Source organism: Mus caroli, unplaced genomic scaffold (genome assembly GCF_978045245.1).
Source record: "Mus caroli unplaced genomic scaffold, Mus_caroli_1 scaffold_9, whole genome shotgun sequence".
In the NCBI taxonomy this organism is placed as follows: domain Eukaryota; kingdom Metazoa; phylum Chordata; class Mammalia; order Rodentia; family Muridae; genus Mus; species Mus caroli.
This window is the reverse complement of record NW_028227264.1, coordinates 40053912-40071237: the sequence shown is the minus strand read 5'-3', so window position 1 is coordinate 40071237 and position 17326 is coordinate 40053912. Positions and strand designations below refer to the sequence as shown.

General features: G+C 43.8%; 1 protein-coding gene across 7 annotated transcripts in view; it reads left to right on the top strand.

Annotated features, from left to right (window-relative positions):
- The window catches only part of Cep57l1 (centrosomal protein 57 like 1), a 68332-nt gene that overhangs the window by 18756 nt on the left and 32250 nt on the right, over window positions 1-17326 (top strand). Inside the window, exon 1 of one of the 7 annotated variants that reach the window (XM_085842797.1) lies at window positions 14108-14238. The exons of 3 other annotated variants lie outside the window; for them this stretch is intronic. The gene's annotated coding sequence lies outside the window, so the exon portion shown is untranslated. Of the gene's footprint in view, window positions 1-14107; window positions 14239-15716; window positions 15813-15922; window positions 15941-16195; window positions 16386-17326 lie in introns of those variants that run through there. 3 more of the 7 variants (XM_021174108.3, XM_021174107.3, XM_029482848.2) reach the window with 3 other exon arrangements.

The window sequence follows — 17326 nt, the reverse complement described above, 5'->3', positions numbered from 1 at the left end:
TTTTTTATTTTTAAAAGCCATCCAGACCAGTTTTTGCTGCTCTTATATTCTTGGATATGTGGTCTTCCACTGGAGCATGGTCGGCTTACTAGGGGCTCCCACTCTTAGAGGAAACTGTCTCTCTGACTCCATGGTTAGGGATGGGCGTTTATGACCAACTCCTGTCTCCATGCTGACTTTGGTATGTCTTGGGCTTGTACAGGCCTTGTACATGCTGTTGCAACCACCAGGAATTCATATGTGTGGCTGCCCTGCTGTGTCCAAAAGACACTACTTCCTTGTGGTTACCCACTGACCCTGGTTCTTACCCTTGCCATCCCTTCTTCCACAGTAATCCTTGAGCCTTAGGAGGAGGGGATGCCATATTATATGTTCCATTTAGGGCTGAAAATTCGTGAGCCTCTTGTTCTCAGCACCTTGGTCAATTGTGGGTCTCTATTAAGCACCATCTATTGCAAATAGAAGCTTCTCTGATGGGGATTGAGAGATGCGGTATGTGTATAACAATAAGTCATTAGGAATTGCTTTAATACTATATTTAACAAAACAGTAGTAGTAGTTTTCCCCTAAGGCCTATAACCTGTGTAGCCCTAGGTTCTTGGATCACAGGTTTCATCGAGTGGAGTTTAAACCTTATTAGAAAGTGATTGGTTACTCTACTGATGTTGATGCCACTATTGCACTACTGGGCGGGTCTTACCAGGCCGGTCATTATTGTACCTCAGGGTTCACAGTTGCGTATGAGAGCTGGCTGGTAGCAGCAATCTTGAGTCATAGAACATGAAAGAGTTAGGCTGGTATTGACCTAGAAACCTCACGCCTCTTTTATCAATATATCTTTTTCTTTAGTTTACGTCTATGGCTGTTTATCTTTATTTTACTTTTATGGCTGTGTACCATATGCATACAGTGCTCAGAGAAGCCTGAAGGGGGTATTGAATCCTCTGGAACTGGATGAAATGGTTGTGAGCCACCATATGGCTGCTGAGAATTGAACCCTGATCCTCTGGAAGAGCAGCCGGTGCTCTTAACCACTTAGCTCTCTTTCTAGCCCTTCATTACTATTTTTAAATGTTTCTTTTATAAATTCTATTTTTTTCTTCAATTGTAGCTTTCAAAAATTTAAAAGGTCAGCTAGTGAATGGATCACAGGGCCCCCCAATGGAGGAGCTGGAGAAAGTACCGAAGGAGCTGAAGGGATCTGCAACCCTATGGGTGGAACAACATTATGAACTAACCAGTACCCCGGAGCTCTTGACTCTAGCTGCATATGTATCAAAAGATGGCCTAGTCGGCCATCACTGCAAAGAGAGGCCCATTGGACATGCAAACTTTATATGCCCCAGTACAGGGGAACGCCAGGGCCAAAAAAATGGGAATGGGTGGGTAGGGAAGTAGGGGGGAGGGTATGGGGGACTTTTGGGATAGCATTGGAAATGTAATTGAGGAAAAGATGTAATAAAAAAAAAAAGAAAATGCAATTTTGAAAACACACAAAAAAAATTTAAAAGGTATAGCTTAGGGAAAATTTTCTAAAATAGAGTATTTTTGGTGATTCTCCTAGTTGTAGGATATGGTAACAGTTAAAACCTGGAGTCCTAAAAGGCTCCAGTAATGCTTTATTTGAAACAGTTGTAGCCATTAACAGTTTTAACCGTAGCCGGGCGGTGGTGGCGCACGCCTTTAATCCCAGCACTCGGGAGGCAGAGGCAGGCGGATTTCTGAGTTCGAGGCCAGCCTGGTCTACAAAGTGAGTTCCAGGACAGCCAGAGCTATACAGAGAAACCCTGTCTCGAAAAACCAAAAAAAAAAAAAAAAAAACCAGTTTTAACCGTATTATAAAAGAATAAAAAGTGTCATATCCCTAACATTATAATTGGTTAACTATCTTAATAAGAAAACTTACATCAATATTTATGTTTATTGAAAAATTGTACTTTAATCAAATAATATACTTAAACATCTATTGTGTTACATTAAGTAAAAAGAGCAGCCGGGCATGGTGGCGCACGCCTGTAATCCCAGCACTTGGGAGGCTAAGGCAGGCGGATTCTGAATTTGAGGCCAGCCTGGTCTACCGAGTGAGTTCCAGGACAGACAAGGCTACACAGAGAACCCCTGTTTAAAAAAAAAAAAAAAAAAAAAAGTAAAAAGAACAACTTACAATAACATGTATTTCAATCTCAACTTTGGCTTAAATGATAAGACTGAACTAATATGAAAATGTTAATTTGTTTGTTTATTTGTTTTTATTTGAGACATAGTGGTTGGCTGTCCTGGAACTTACTATGTAGACCAGGATAATATCAAATTGGCAAACTTTACAATTATATATTTTTTTCACAATTTATCTTCTGTCAAATGTCTTTCTGGACACACTCATTCTAGTGTCTGAACTAGCACAGTGCAGTATTACAGGCGAACGTGTAATTTAATTGAGAAGAATTGTAGCAGTGTTCATATACAAAAAAAAATTTGTTTATATTTGAACTTACCATGACAGATTCCTCTCTCTAAGCTTTGCTGTTTTGCAGCCTTTCTTTGTGTAGTATTAGCTGTTGTTTGTAACCGGATAACAAGTTTCCATGTGCGGTGGCAGGCCTGGGTGGTGTTTTACTATGCTTTGTATTGAGATGGATGGGCCCAGGCTGGTCTTGAACTCACTGTCTCTGCTCACTGGGCCTCATCTTGCTTCAGCCTTTCAAGTACTAAGACAGAAGCCGGTGCCATTATGCCCAGGAGGAACCTTCACTGCAGGATAAAAGTTGATCATAGTAAAAGAGACCTTGGTTTAGTTTAGCCACAGCTAGTCTGAGCTATACTGGAAAATTTGGTAACTCTGGGATAAAAGCAGCTAAAATCCCCAATCAACAGCCTTGGGGATTCCATCTTGCCTCATATGGAGCACCAGGTTGTCTGGGCCCAAGTTACTCAAATACTTACTGTATCTATTCCCACCACCAACTCTGGGCTTCCCGCTTCCAGCTCCTCCAAGTTTATCATGTGATAGACATAACTGGAACTAAGGTAGAATAGAAACTGAAAGTGACGCTGATTTCTAACATTTTCACTGACATCGGTTTCCCCTGGCTGTCCTGGAACTCAAAGATCCACCTGCCTTTGCCTTTGTCTTTGCCTTTACTTTTGCCCCTGCGTCTGCCCCTGTGTTCTGAGATTAAAGGTATGCACCACCATCCCCTGCAAGAGTCATTTTTATGAGATGAATTGTTCTGTGTGGAATGAGAGCTTCCTGGGGGAAGTACTAACCTGTAATACTTAGCCACCTCTAAACAGGGTTTCATGGGGTGGCTTGTTTCCCTTCTTTTCTATCTTGGCTGGGCTGGAACTCACTGCAGACCAAGCTAACCTTGGACCTATAGAGTCTCTGTCTCCGCCTTCCAAGTTCTGAGGTGTGTGCACTATACCTTACCCAACTCATAGGGTGGGTGATGGTTGTTGTTGTGGTGGTTGTTGTTTGAGACTGTGTCTCAGCTCTTACAAGCTAAGTTGTTTGTGAGTTTGTTTGTTTATTTGTTCATTTTAGAGATGGATCTCCCTGTATCTCATGCTGGCCTGGAACTTATCTATGTAGTAATGCTGGTCTCAAACCTTTGATTCTCCATCTTGAGTCTCTCCAGCACTGAGGTACTGATGTGTGTCACCACACCCAGCTTTGGGGTCTTTTCTTAGGCTTTGTGATTTGGCTGCTAGGTAGACATCAGCAGGCCCTCGGCCCTCAGGATTTGACCTGACCAGAGGCGTATTGGAACGTAATGCAGAACTGGAATCATGTTTTTGTAAACACATTTTAAGGAAAATGTATCTTGATGAAGTTAAGCTTCCATCTCAGCTAAACAAGAAAATCAGGTTTTGTTCTCACCCCTGTTCAAGGCAACAACATACTCCACTGCTCATACTAAGACTTTAACAGCTGTGTCAACACGGCTGCTTGAAAAGAAGTGCAGGCTTACTGCTGACTCTACAGATCTCCCTGTCAGGATCTCTCGCCATCAGCAGACTTCAGCCCTCGAGAACACTTGCTTACCTCAGATAGATGAGTCAAATGCTGGGGTAGTTAAAGCTCTCAGGGCTGGCTGTAAGAATTGGAAGGAGTCTTGGAACTCAGTACCAAGGGGAATAATATTCTGATAAGCCAGCTGCTATCTAGACACCATTGTCTGGCTACAGTCTTTCCAATGGGAGTGAGGTGGGCAGCTTACGTTTACCTTATGTTGATGTGACCTCAAGGATGCTTCAAGCACTCTGCCTCTATCTCCCCAGCTGTTTAAGTGACTTTTCGTAGGATTATCTTGCAATAACTCAATGGCTTTTATTTGTTTGGGGGTTTTGTGTGTGTGTGTTTTTGTTTTTTGTTTTTTCAAGACAGGGTTTCTCTGTGTAGCCTTGGCTGTCCTGGAACTCACTCTGTAGATCAGGCTGGCCTCTAACTCAGAAGAAATCCGCCTGCCTCTGCCTCCCAAGTGCTGGGATTACAGGTGTGCACCACCACGCCCGGCTACTCAATGCTTTTTAATCCATTCTGGTTAGTGAGCTTTTCATTATGACCCAATCCTCAAGGCGTACAGATTAATGAAGATTGGTGACTGGGCTTCCTCTGCATCCCCATACTCTCTTCCCCCTTTCTCCTTGTTCATTCTGTTCTTGGCGGGCACTTTTATAACTCAGGATGGCCTTGAAGTAGCCAAGAACAATGGCCTTGAGCTCTGATCCTCCCTCCTTCCTCCTACTTCGAGAGCGCTGGGATTACAGGCATGTGCTCACAAGGCCAGTGTTCTAGGAAGAGAGAGCAGTATTGGGGGTGGGGAAATGAAGGAACCAGTGGTCACTGAGGGCCTGTGTGGCCCTGAAAAGCCACTTTATCTTTGTTCTGAAGCCCTGGGGAGTCACTACAGAGTTTTGAACTTTGAAACGATACTCCTGGGTTTTGATCTTATTGTACTCTAGAGGTACAATAAGGATTCTAAGACAGGATCAGCAGGAGAATCCTTCCAGAGGCCACAGGTGATACAGGTCTAGGATAGTATAGCTTGTGTGTGATGGGATAAGTGGTTTGAGAAATGTGGTAAGTGTTGAAATCCTTAGAGGTCTATGAGGGTTGAAGGTAGGATATTGATGTTGGTCAGCAAGGTTAATATAGGAACGGAAGGGGACAGAGCTAGAGACTTCCTTCACTCAGAGATTGGCAGCACTGGCTCGAGTTCAATTCCCAGCATCCACATGGCAGCTCACAACCATCTTAACTCCAGTCCTAGGGGACCCAAAGCTCTCTTCTTGCTTCCATGGGTACCAGGTATGTATGTGGCACACAAACATACATGGAGGCAAAACACCAATAGACATTAAAACAATTGTTAACAAGAAATAATATAGGAAGAAAAGCAGGTTCTAGAAGGAATATTACATGCTACATTCTGAATAGAAGTTTAGGACGTTTAGGTAGATGTGAATTTATTGTTAAAAGCTGGAAAAATTGAAGTGGTTCTTGATTTTTTTCTTAACTTTTTAAAAAGTGATATCTGAGGGGTGAAGAGATGGCTCAGTTATTAAGAACACTGGATGCTTTTCCAGAGGACCTAGGTTCAATTCCCAGCACCCACATGGCAGCTCACACCTGTCTGTAACTCCTGTTCTAGGGAACCTGACACCCTCACACAGACATACATGCAAGTGAAACACCGATGCATATAGAAATAGAAATAGAATTTAAAAAGTGGTATCTGTGCAGAAACAACAAATAAACCAAATAAATTAGGACATTTCCAAAAGTGATACTATTGCTTAAGAATGCATGGGCCTAGGGGCTGGAGGTTTAGCTCAGTGGCAGAGCACTTACCTAACAAGCACTTGACCCTGGGTTCAGTCCTCGTGCTGAAAGGAGAAGGCAAAGGCATTAGGCATAAGGCTTGGGTTTGTTGGTAGTGGCGAGATTGACCATAGGGAAGTTAAACATGGGAACTGAGCATTGTGCTTCATTACAAGTTGTCTCCTGTACCACCTTAAAATGACCCTTTGGAGACACAGTATAGGTTTGATACAATGTTAAAAGTAGTGAGCATAGCTGCTCATGGTGGCAAACACCTATAGTGCCAGTACTCAAGAGGCAGAGGCAGGGGAATGCCAAGCCAGCCAGTCTGGTCTACAGAGGAAGTTCCAAGAAGCCAGGCTACAGGGTAAGACTGGTCTTGAAACAAAAAGGGAGTAGGGGTGTGACCAAGCCAATCAGCTTGTTCTCCAGGGAGGGAGTGAGGATTGAAAAGAAAAAGACAATTAGACATCACTATGATGTGACTCCAGCCAGTGCTGAGGCTGAAGCGGATTTATTTTTCTCCAGCCTGCTTTTATACCATTCTAAGTACATGTAAATAATTAGGTCAGTTCTAGGTTAAGGAACAAACAAAGCAATAAGCACAAATAGTCAAGGAACAAACCAGGCAATATGTAAACAAAGTCCTGTGATCTCTGATTTTTAGGAGCCTATTCAGGTTGTCCGAGATAAAAGGACTGTCACGCATTCCTTGGCTGAATTGTGTCTACCTTGAGCTTTGTACTGGCCCAAATGTAAAGACTTTCTGAGCCTACTTCCCTGCCCTAGCCCAAAGTCAAATTCCTGCCTAAACCTGAGCTTACCTCCTTATTCTGGCCCAATGTCAAATTCTTGCCAAGTTCCTAGAAGCAGGCCCAAAAGCTCTCCATAGGGGTGGCTAGCATGAGTTTTGGGAATATAAAGGTATGTTTTATATTTTGTGGTCTCTCAGTATCATTAGGAACACCTGTGAACTTATTAAAAGTTTTGGGTATAAAAAATTTTTGGATAATATTGTAGGTTGAGTGAGAGTGTGTGTCTGTGTGTGTGTGTACGTGTGTATGTGTGTATGGAGGCCACCAGGTCAAATCAGACATTTTCCGAATCTCTGTCTCACTAGCTCAGTGATTGTCTAGACTGGCCTGCCATTGAGCTCTGAGGAGTCTTAGTATCTGTTTCCCACTGTGTTAGGCTATGGGTGCACACATGCAATCATACTGTAGAGTTATGTACACATTTAATCAACTTTTTGTATGGGTGCTGAGGATCCAAAATCAAGTCCTTAAGGCATTTTAAGTGAGCTACCCCCCTCCCCAACCCAGGCTCTGAAATTTTTACCTGAAGTGCTTGGGAACACACATTTAGGTTTTGTAATGAATGTATAGACTTTACCAGTTGAGCATCCCTAATCATAAAACAATTTGACCATAAACATCATACTTAAAGCTTCCAGATTTGGGACCAATTCAGATTACAGATGTTCACTACCTATAATAACTAAAATGTTTTGCAGCATTTGTTCTTTAAGTATCAAACTACCTTATGTTGATCCAATACATGTACTTCCTTGAAATAGGTAATTTAATTCTTATTTTACAAGTAGAGGGAATATCTAAGAAACTTTATTAGGATGCCATGGGATTCGTCTTCAAGGAGTCTTGCTCCTAAACTGCTATGCTACCCGCTTACTAAATAATACAGGCTATATATTCTTTAATAAGAATGGAATCACAAAAATGTACTATGAGAGTAAAAGTCAATGTAAAGATAGCATTGCTAAAACTGTAGAGAATGCAATTTTTATATAATTTTGCTTTCATTTTAGGGGCAAGGTCTGACTGCATTGCCCAGTCTTCCCCTAAACTTATGCTCCTCTTCCTCTGCCACCTGTAATTACAGGCATGAGCCTCTCAAAGCTGTTACCTTGCTTTTTCCAGGATATGAAAACATGACAACTGTTAAGAAGAGTTAGGAAGACTGGACAAATACAGGAGGCTGAGTCATTACAGGGAAGGAAGGAGAGCTTATGCTGGAGATAGTAGTTGTTTATTTTGTTTTGAGACAGGTTAGCTCTGGCTGTCCTGTAGACCAGGCTGGCCTTGAACTCAGAAATCTGTCTCTGCCTCCATAGTGCTCTTCGACTAAAGGTGTACGCACCACTGTCCCCCTACCCCACCCAGGGGTTGGAGGTTGTATTTGTCAGAGCTCAGTTCTAAGGAAACTGAATGCTACAGTTTGTATCATGGCAACTTCTCCTAAGTAGTGCTTGGTAATGTTCAGAATTAAGAGGGAAGAAATGACTTAGCTAAGATTAGATAGCACTTAACTATCAGAAACAGGAAGGAATCCTGATCAGAAGATTTGAACCAGAGCCTTTCCCATTCATTATATTCCTTAACAAAACTGCAGATTCAGCCCTACTCAGACCCGTAGAGATGCCTAAGAAAAGAATTGGTATATAACTAAATCCCACAATAGCAGTAACACAAGCAAGCACCTGCTTACTGCATTAGAGCCATGTGGGCCGCATGTGTACCTATAACTAAGTGTTGTGTGGTCAGGGATAGGAGGGTAACTCAGGCTTGCTGCTGATCAGGCTAGTTCCAGAGTCCATGAGAGTCCCTGTCTCAACAGACTAGGATGGAATGATAGAGGAACACCTGACATCTTTCTCTGGCTTCCACATATGTGTATACCTGCATGTGCACACACACCTGTGTATACTACATACATATATCACACCACAAACATACACACGTCTACCTATAATGAATGGTAAGGACTGAATCAGTGACGCAAATCAAAAAGGATGTCTATTAGGTATGTGTTCACATCCACCCCAATAAAGAAGTTCAAACAAGCTTTAGAAAAAGAGAAAGATGTGCATGCTTCTGGGATCCAAAGAGCCTTTTCCTTCAGTACCCGCTGATTGACAGGAAAGTCAGCAAAAGAAAAATGCTTTGATATATAATTATCTTTTTCTTTTTTAAAGAGCTGTTGGTGGCAGTTACCTTTAGAAATGAGAAGGCTGGGCGTAGTTCATAATCAGTCCAGAAATACCTTCTAATTTGTGCCTTTTGTGTGAGATTTTTTATTACTATAGATATTTTCTTTTTTAACAAGTTTGAAGGAGTTTCTTATACTATTATTATGGAGCATTTTAAACACATTAACCATTTTATGAGTTCTTTGAGAATTTCATACAATGCATTTTGATTGTATCCCTCCAATCCTCTCAGGTCCACTCTGACCTCTGTATTTGTCCTACACCACCCACACCCCCAACTTTGTTTGTTTGTTTGTTTGTTTATTCCCCCTTAATAATCCATCAACTACACTTGGCTCCTCTACTCCTGGCTGTGGGACCATCCACTGGAGTGCAGCTGATATACTGGAAGCCACACCTTTACAGAAAACTGCTCCCCCATCAACACAAGCCAGCACCTGCCCATAGCTGCTCACTTAAGGGCGAGGGCTCATCAACCCTTTCTCACTCCATGCTGACAAGCCTACCTTGTTCTCTGCATGTCTTATGCAGGCATCCACAGCTGCTGTGGGTTCCTGAGGGCCGCAGTCCTGGTGTGTAGACAATCACTCTGCTGCCCTTTCTGCACTGGTTCCTGAGCCTCACTCAGGGCAGGGCTGTGATACAGATGTCCCTTTAAAGAAGTGTTGTGCAGGCAGTCACCCATTCTCTGCACTTGTCATCAGCTGCTTTGTTAGCCATCAACCACTGCACAAGGAAACTTCCCCCTCTGGTGGGTCTGCGAGCTGCACTGACCTAGAGGTAGACTGAGAAGACAGTTTGCCACTGTGTTTCTTTAGGTTCACTTCTAGGTCCTGTGAGCCCCCCAGCCTGAACCAAACACTCGGGCCCTCTGGGGGAGTGGGCCTTAAATCCAACCAGAAAGGAATGAGCAACGAGAGCAATGACAAGAACTTGGATTGTTTTGGGGATCTCTGGGACCCCTCTGACCAGCAGTGTAGGGGGAGGTACCCGCCCCCCCCCCCCCCCCCGGCACTGTGCTTTTTACTTAGCAACCTATGGTTTCTGGGATGACATAAACCCATGTGGGAGGACTCAACAAACTATTTTATGAGTCTTTCCTTTCCTCCTCCCCTCCCCTCCGCTTCCCACCCCACCTCTTCTCTCTTCTCCTCTCCTCTTCCCTCCCCTTCCCTCCGCCCCCCTCTCCTTTCTCCTCTCTCCCTTCCTTTGTCCCAATCTGTGTGCTTGTCTTTAGGAAGCTTATCGAACAATTGGTTTCCGCATGGCTTTTTCAGACATCCTTAGTGTTAATCATCCTTCTAACCCCTTCTCTGACTATGAGCATTTTAAAGGACACTTTTAATTTAGTATTATAATTGTACAGAAAGATTTTATCCTAACACTTACTCAGTAGGTGGACATTGACATTGAAAGTGGACGCTGGAGCTGGAAAGATGAGTGAGCACTTGAGAGCACTGGCTGTTCTACAGAGGACCTAGGCTTGACTCCCAGCACTACACAGTGGCTCAAACCATATGCAACTCTAGTTGCAAGAGACCTATGACCTATGGCACGAGGTACTTATGGGATGTGTGTAGACAAAACCTCATGCACATAAAATAAAGATAATAATAAGACTCACTTTAAAAACAATAGAAGTTCCTTAGCTCCACATGGAAACAGTATTGTAACATGACTGAAAGAGCAGTGCTGTATGGAGCCCATGCTCCTTTATGTCTACAGGAATGGAAATGAGCCAGAGGTAAGGCTGTGGGAAAGGCTGCTTTACATCCTATGTCTCACATGTCTACATCCATGGACATTTCCTCCTAGGTAGGACACAGCCTTCCAGAGGGAGGGAGGGATACAAGTCAGCTCAAATTATAGGAACTGCTGTACTTGGAATGGTGTGGAAGGACTGAGGGCCCCTGTGCCCTGCAAGCAGGGATGAGCCTGGTTGTTTGTATACCTGCTCCATCAGAAAAGACTCGCATCCGGCCAGCCTCAGACTCCCTGAGGCAGTCAGTTCTCAGCTGCTGCTTATTGCCATTGACAGAGTTAGTGGGGACTGTTTGGGTCATGTGCTTGCTGTACAGTGGATTTTTTGGCTTTACACATTTTCCATACATGTGTGGAACATAGGTAATTTGTTTAGTGGTTTTGCACTCCTTGGGAAAAATGGCAAATCTGTTTGAACCAGGACTGCACTTCAAAAAAAAAAAAAGTGTGGTATCATTGAGAAAAGATTAACCTTTTTTTTTTTTTTTTTTTGAGAGCCAGGATACTCTGAATACAATGGGACTATTAACTTAGTGGCCGTGAGTTCTAGGAGTACAGTTTATCACATCAGGACTGTAAATCATGGTCCTTGGCAAGCACAAAGCTTACTCTTCATCCTGGTGCGTCTGGACCGTCACCAGGACCTGTGCAGTGTGCAGAACTTTGCAGTCAAGTTCCAAAGAGTGTAAGCATGCTTGTGGACTCTGGGGTACCGGTGTTTGTTGTTTTTAATAAGTAGATGGGACTTTTTGTGCTTAGAGGGCTTATGAGAATAGCTAGTGTGGGGCTGGAGTGGTGGCTCAGCAGCCAAGAGCACTTGATGCTCTTCCAAGGATCTGGGTCCCGTTGACAGCACCCAGGTGCTTACAGCCTCGGTTATCTCCTATAGGTCCATCTCCAGGGGGTTCAACCCTTCTTCTGGCCCCTTCAGCACCCATGAGTTAGCTCACACACACACCTTTTTAAAAATGGATAAATGTGATGAGAAAGAAAAGAATGTTTGTACTTTCTAATAGTCTGTTTTTATACTTATAAAAACAAATCAAACTGTGTAAAAATGAGAGCCCAAAAACATGGCCCACACTTAAGAAGAAATGGTTCTGGGCATTCAGGCTGATATTCAGGCTGATACTTTGGTGTTTTAAAAGTGTCTTAAGTGGAGAGACAGTTTCTAATTGGCTCAGATAAAAGGCAGATGGCTTTAGAAAGGGTCTGTGCTTGCATCTTCCAGTTACTTTTGCCACAAACTCGATACCTTCTTTGGAAGAGAAGAGAAACTAGAGACTAAACAAGGACCTTCCACATGCTAAGAATGTATTCTACTAAGAGCATACTGGGCCGGGCGTGGTGGCGCACACCTTTAATCCCAGCACTCGGGAGGCAGAGGCAGGTGGATTTCTGAGTTCGAGGCCAGCCTGGTCTACAAAGTGAGTTCCAGGACAGCCAGAGCTATACAGAGAAACCCTGTCTCGAAAAACCAAAAAAAAAAAAAAAAAAAAAAAGAGCATACTGAGAACTGAGATGCACCCTCACCCCTTGGGAGCATTTAAAATTAAATTCCTGCCTGAAAGGTTTTTAAATTTATTTTGTGGTTCTGCTTTTGGCCTTGCTGACAGTATGAATTCAGATTGCAAGCTTTGTTAGAGGATTAACCCTTTCCTTTTTAGTCTCTATATGTGTGCATGTGTATGTGCATGTATGTGTATGTGGGGTTTTGTTTTTTATGGGTGAGGGGAACACATGCCACATCTGGTCTGTGTCAACTTGTCCCTGGCTATCAGGCTTTTTACCTTGAGATAGCATCTCTCTGAGGGCTCCAGACTAGCTGGCCTGCAAGCCTACAGGGACTGTCTGCCTCCTGTCCCACTGTGTAGTGCTGGCATCACAGGCATGAAGCACCTGCTTTGTGTGGGTTCTGCTATTCAGTCTCCAGTCCTCATGCTTGCCTGGGAAGCAATCTAACCATTAACCCACCTCTCCAGCCCCAAACTATCAATTTTTATACAAAAATCTCTTTGTGATATAGTGACTAGATAGACATTTTCAAGCTTCTTTTATATTATTTTCCTTTGTTTTGAAAAAATGTTTAAAATGTCTAGTATTATTATATTGTGGGAAAGATTTAAAAAGATGAACGGGCTTGTGCCTCTGCCCTGATGGCTTGACTGGCCAAGCACTGATGGCTGACCCGTTTTATCTCGTGGAGACTCTCTGGCCTGGAATTCCCAAAACATCTCCACCCAGCTCACTAGGTTTCCACTGGTGGATCACTACCACACCAACCTCATGCTTCAAATCCCCTTGTGGTACACATCTGGCAAACCCACGCTTTGCTGCTGTATCTTTCTCTCTTGAACCCAGACGAGCCACCATGTGAAGGAAAGTACTACACAAACTCAGTTCAGAAATAATGGTAACTCAGTCTCTGGGTGCAACAATTAAAACCTAATCTTGTAAGCCTTATTCAAATATGACTCCTATGGTGGCAAATCTTTGCGGATCTGCCATGATACCAGGAAACTCTAGCAGCTACATCTTACCCATATGCTGTCCACATTCCAAAAGGCCCAAACTCTCTATCCTTCCTCTCTTCCTCCATCCAACCTGGAAGCCCCTCCTACTCGCCCAGTGATTGGCTCCTTTATTCATTAGGGGATTGGTTCACAAGAAGCCACCTGAGCACATGACTCATTGCTCATTCCTGAGAGCCTCTCCCAGGACAGCAAGTAGCACAGAGCCATCCACAGCATAATTATGTGTGTGTGTGATGGGGGTTGCTTATGCCACAGCATGAATGTGGAGGTAGAAGGTAGCTTTGTGACATCGGCTCTCCTCCCACCTTATGTGGGTTCTATGGAGAAAACCCCATTCCCTTGGCGGGAGCTTCTACCCACTGAGCCATCTCACCCACACACTGTCAATTTCTGACTGATAGGTTTATTTTTCATTTATTCTTTGTTGTATCTTTCGTCTTTATGTTCTTCCAGCTTTTATATGCTTGGGATATTCAGTTCTTGGGGTGCACAAAAGAATAGTACATTATAATAGAGCAGAGGCTTAAGTTTGACCATCAAACACTTGCTTAGACCCTTACCATCCATTTCAGAAACTGTTCATACTCATGACAGACACTTGATAAACCTCAGGTCTTTTGAGGCATTTCTTTCTTGATTCCTCTTTGATGATCTTCAACTTAAATTTTCATAATATTCAATCAAGGAGTTAATTAAAACCATGTTTCTATTTCTATAGACCTAGGTTGGACCTAGCAAGCATTAGAGATGGGCCACACAAATAGTATGTAAATGGATACTCATTTTATACACTGATGCCTTTCAAATGCTTATTTACTCTTAGCCATCTTTGAATCATCTAAACAGCCAACATAGATCAGCTAAACACAATCACTTTTGGGTGGTGTGATGGTTTGTATAAGCTTGGCCCAGGGAGTGTCACTATTAGGAGGTGTGGCCTTGTTGGATTAGGTGTGTCACTGTAGGTGTGGGCAATGAGACCCTCATCCTAGCTGCTTGGAAGACAGTCTACTACTAGCCTTCAGATGAAGATGTAGAACTCTCAGCTCCTCCTGCACCATGCCTGCCTGGACACTGCCATGTTCTCACCTTGATTATAATGGATTGAACCTGTAAGTCAGCCTCAATTTAATGTTGTCCTTATAAGAGTTGCCTTGGTCATGGTGTCTGTTCACAGCAGTAAACCCCTAACTAAGACAGGGGAGAAGAGTTTATTTTTATCATATGTGTATAAGTGTTTTGCTGGCATGCATATCAGTGTGTCATGTATGTGTATCTGGTACTCTTGGGGGTCAGAAGAGGATGGCAGTCCTCAGGAACTAGAGTTATGGATGGTTATCAGCCATGTTAGGTGGGTGCTGGGACTGAACCTGGATCCTCTACAAGAGCAGCAAGCACTCTTAACCACTGAGCATCTGTCTTCTCTCACATGTAGGCTGCCTGCGTTGCCATCTAGTAGCTAAATGACCTTGAGCAAGTTACTTCTTAGTTGCTGTATGCTTGTTAGAAATGAGTTCAGGTCACAGAGAAAGAGACTGCCTTTCCAGCTGAGGTGTCTGGACCAGGCAAAGTTGGCTTCTGGTCTAGAGGATGGTGTGTTCCAGAAGAGCCAACACATGCCAAGGCAGAAAATGCATTTGGCTTTTAGTCTAAGGGTGGTAGCTGAGCTTTTCCCATTGGCTAGGACCTGACATCATGTTCTTATTCTACTAGTTAGTCCAAAAAGACTGGTGTGAGAAATGAAGGATGGTTCCAGGCCTTCAGATTCCTAGAATGTAGCAGTGGGGGCCAGGGATGAAACATCTGTACAAAGTCTTACAAGGTGGGAGACATAAAGATTTATTCATTCATTCATTTATTCACTAATTTTGGTTTTTCAGTACAGTGTTTTCCTGTGTGTAGCCCTGGCTGACCTGAAACTCATTCTATATAGATCAGGCTGGTCTTGAACTCAGACATCCTCCTGCCTCTGCCTCTCCAGTTTTGGGAATAAAGATCCACCACCACCTTGGAGATAAGGATTTTAGTTCTTTGTCTTAAATGCAAGTTTTATTGTATTTGATGGAGCAGACTCATATTTGATATTTCTTTTTTTTAGCTTACTAATTTTTTTGATGTTCTTTGACATTTCTTTTGGAAAAGAACTGAAAGTAGACATGTCTCACTCCTTTCTGGGGCCACCATTGAGCTTTGTTCTTTGGGTTGAACTGTGTGTTAGATGCCTCATACAAATGCACCAATAAGGTGCTGCCTCTTGTGTCTGCATTGTCTCACTTAACACAGTACCCCAGGGCCATTATTGGAGCACACACCAGAACCTGATGCCTTTGAGATTTTTACGTTAGTAAATGTTGCTATCTGTTGTCTTTTCTTTGTTTTAGACAGTGGGTTCCTTTGTTGCCCAGGCTACAGCATACTCCTACTCTTCATGCTTTGTTTTAGACTAGTGTTAGGGTGAGAAGTATATATACTTGGGCCCTCTTGAGGGGCTGCTCTTGGTTCTTCTGGACGCATAACTGTCCTTTATGACACTGACAATTGCCACTCACCTCCTCCCTTTTAAAAGCTGAATGACTGCCATTTGAGGCCTTTGTAATGCCTCTGCTCTGCATCCCTGGGCAGCTCGGGTGCGGTTGTGTGCTTCTCAGGACTTTCCATCAGCTGCAAGTGCTGATGCTTCTCACAGGTGATGATAACCCTCTGAACAGTCTTATTTAATTTTTCTGTATAATTTTTCCTGCATATTATTAGCAACTGATGTGACTTCATTATAGGACCATGCAAAAGACCCCATCAAGATCCTATCAAAGAAAAGTAAGTTTGTCGAGAGACTTTTCTGTTACTGGGTTAGAATATGCTGCTAGCAAGCTACTTCTAGAATGAAGGCTTTGCTTCTGTTTACCATTCCAGAGAACAGAGCCAGCCCACCAAGGTCGGGAGGCAAGGCGGCTGGAGCTTGAGGCCCACCCAGCAGTTAGGAAGCGAAGAGATAACATTTCATCTGCACACAGGAAGTAGAACAGGAAGTGTGGCTAGGTGCTACCCTCAAAGCCTGCTCCCAGTGATTATCTCCTAAAAGTTACAGAGCATTCTTGAATTGCTGGAGAGTGAGTGACTGAGACTCAAACTCAGGAACCTCTGAGAAAGTGGAAGTCATGTCCAGTGTGATTAGAGAAAAACCGTCCTGTCTGACGCTGAGGGAGGTGCTGGGCTTCAAGGAAGCAGAGACGCCACTCTGGGAGTGGCAGTGCAGGCTGAGGTATGAGAAGGCTGAAGCTGGCTTCTGGGCCCCCGGTTGCTGCTGGAGAACCGCACAGAGAAACTGGGAACAAAGTGTTGGGGGTCCACAGGGCCTCAATGGGGCCGGGACTGGGGGCTCCCAAACTCATGGGCACCTGGGTGTCACTGAGTCTCGAGGAGTTGGGAGCAGAGTCAGGGGCTGGGGGCTGAGGACAGCATCTAGTCTGGGGTGGGGAGCTCTGGCTTCACTCAGCAGTGATTGTCCTTAGCTTTGTGGTGGTTGTGGCTGGAAGCGCAGAGAAGCCTTCTACAGGAGAATTAAGCGTGGTAGTCAAATGCCTTCTCCATGGCTCCCCACGGCAGATCTTGATGAAAGAGACAGTCCACTGTGAAAATGGATACATACCGTACCATGCCAACTTCTCGGGTGGACCCGAGATTAAATACCTTTTGCTGGGAGGTATAATGTCTGGAAAGGGAAGCTTATTGGCTAAACCCTCAGGGCCTCTAGGTACTTGATTAGCATGGAGAACTCTGTTCTGTGCCTACATGACCACAGATCAAGCTTCCTTCTGTGGCGACTTGTGTTCCAGGCCTGGAATCCGGCAGGGAGCTGTGGAGTTGCCTAAATCTCAGGTATATGTCCACCAGGTCTCTGGGTCTCAGACCCACTCTACCTTACCAAGCTTCTTGTCATGGTTTTACCATCCCACAGAGAAGCAATAGTCAAAATCAGTGACAGCTGGGACATTTCTCACACTGATGTAGGAAGGTTTTAGAAGACAAATAAATCCCAAATAGGGCTATGGAAAAAGAGAGTCACACCTAAACACACCATGACAGTTACTGCAAAACTACAATAGTCCCCAGAGAGACAGCCGGCCAGCCATGCTGGGAAGGTGGAAGAGAGAGAGAGCATCACAGTGCTCCCAACGCAGAACTAGACAGCAATGTCACCTT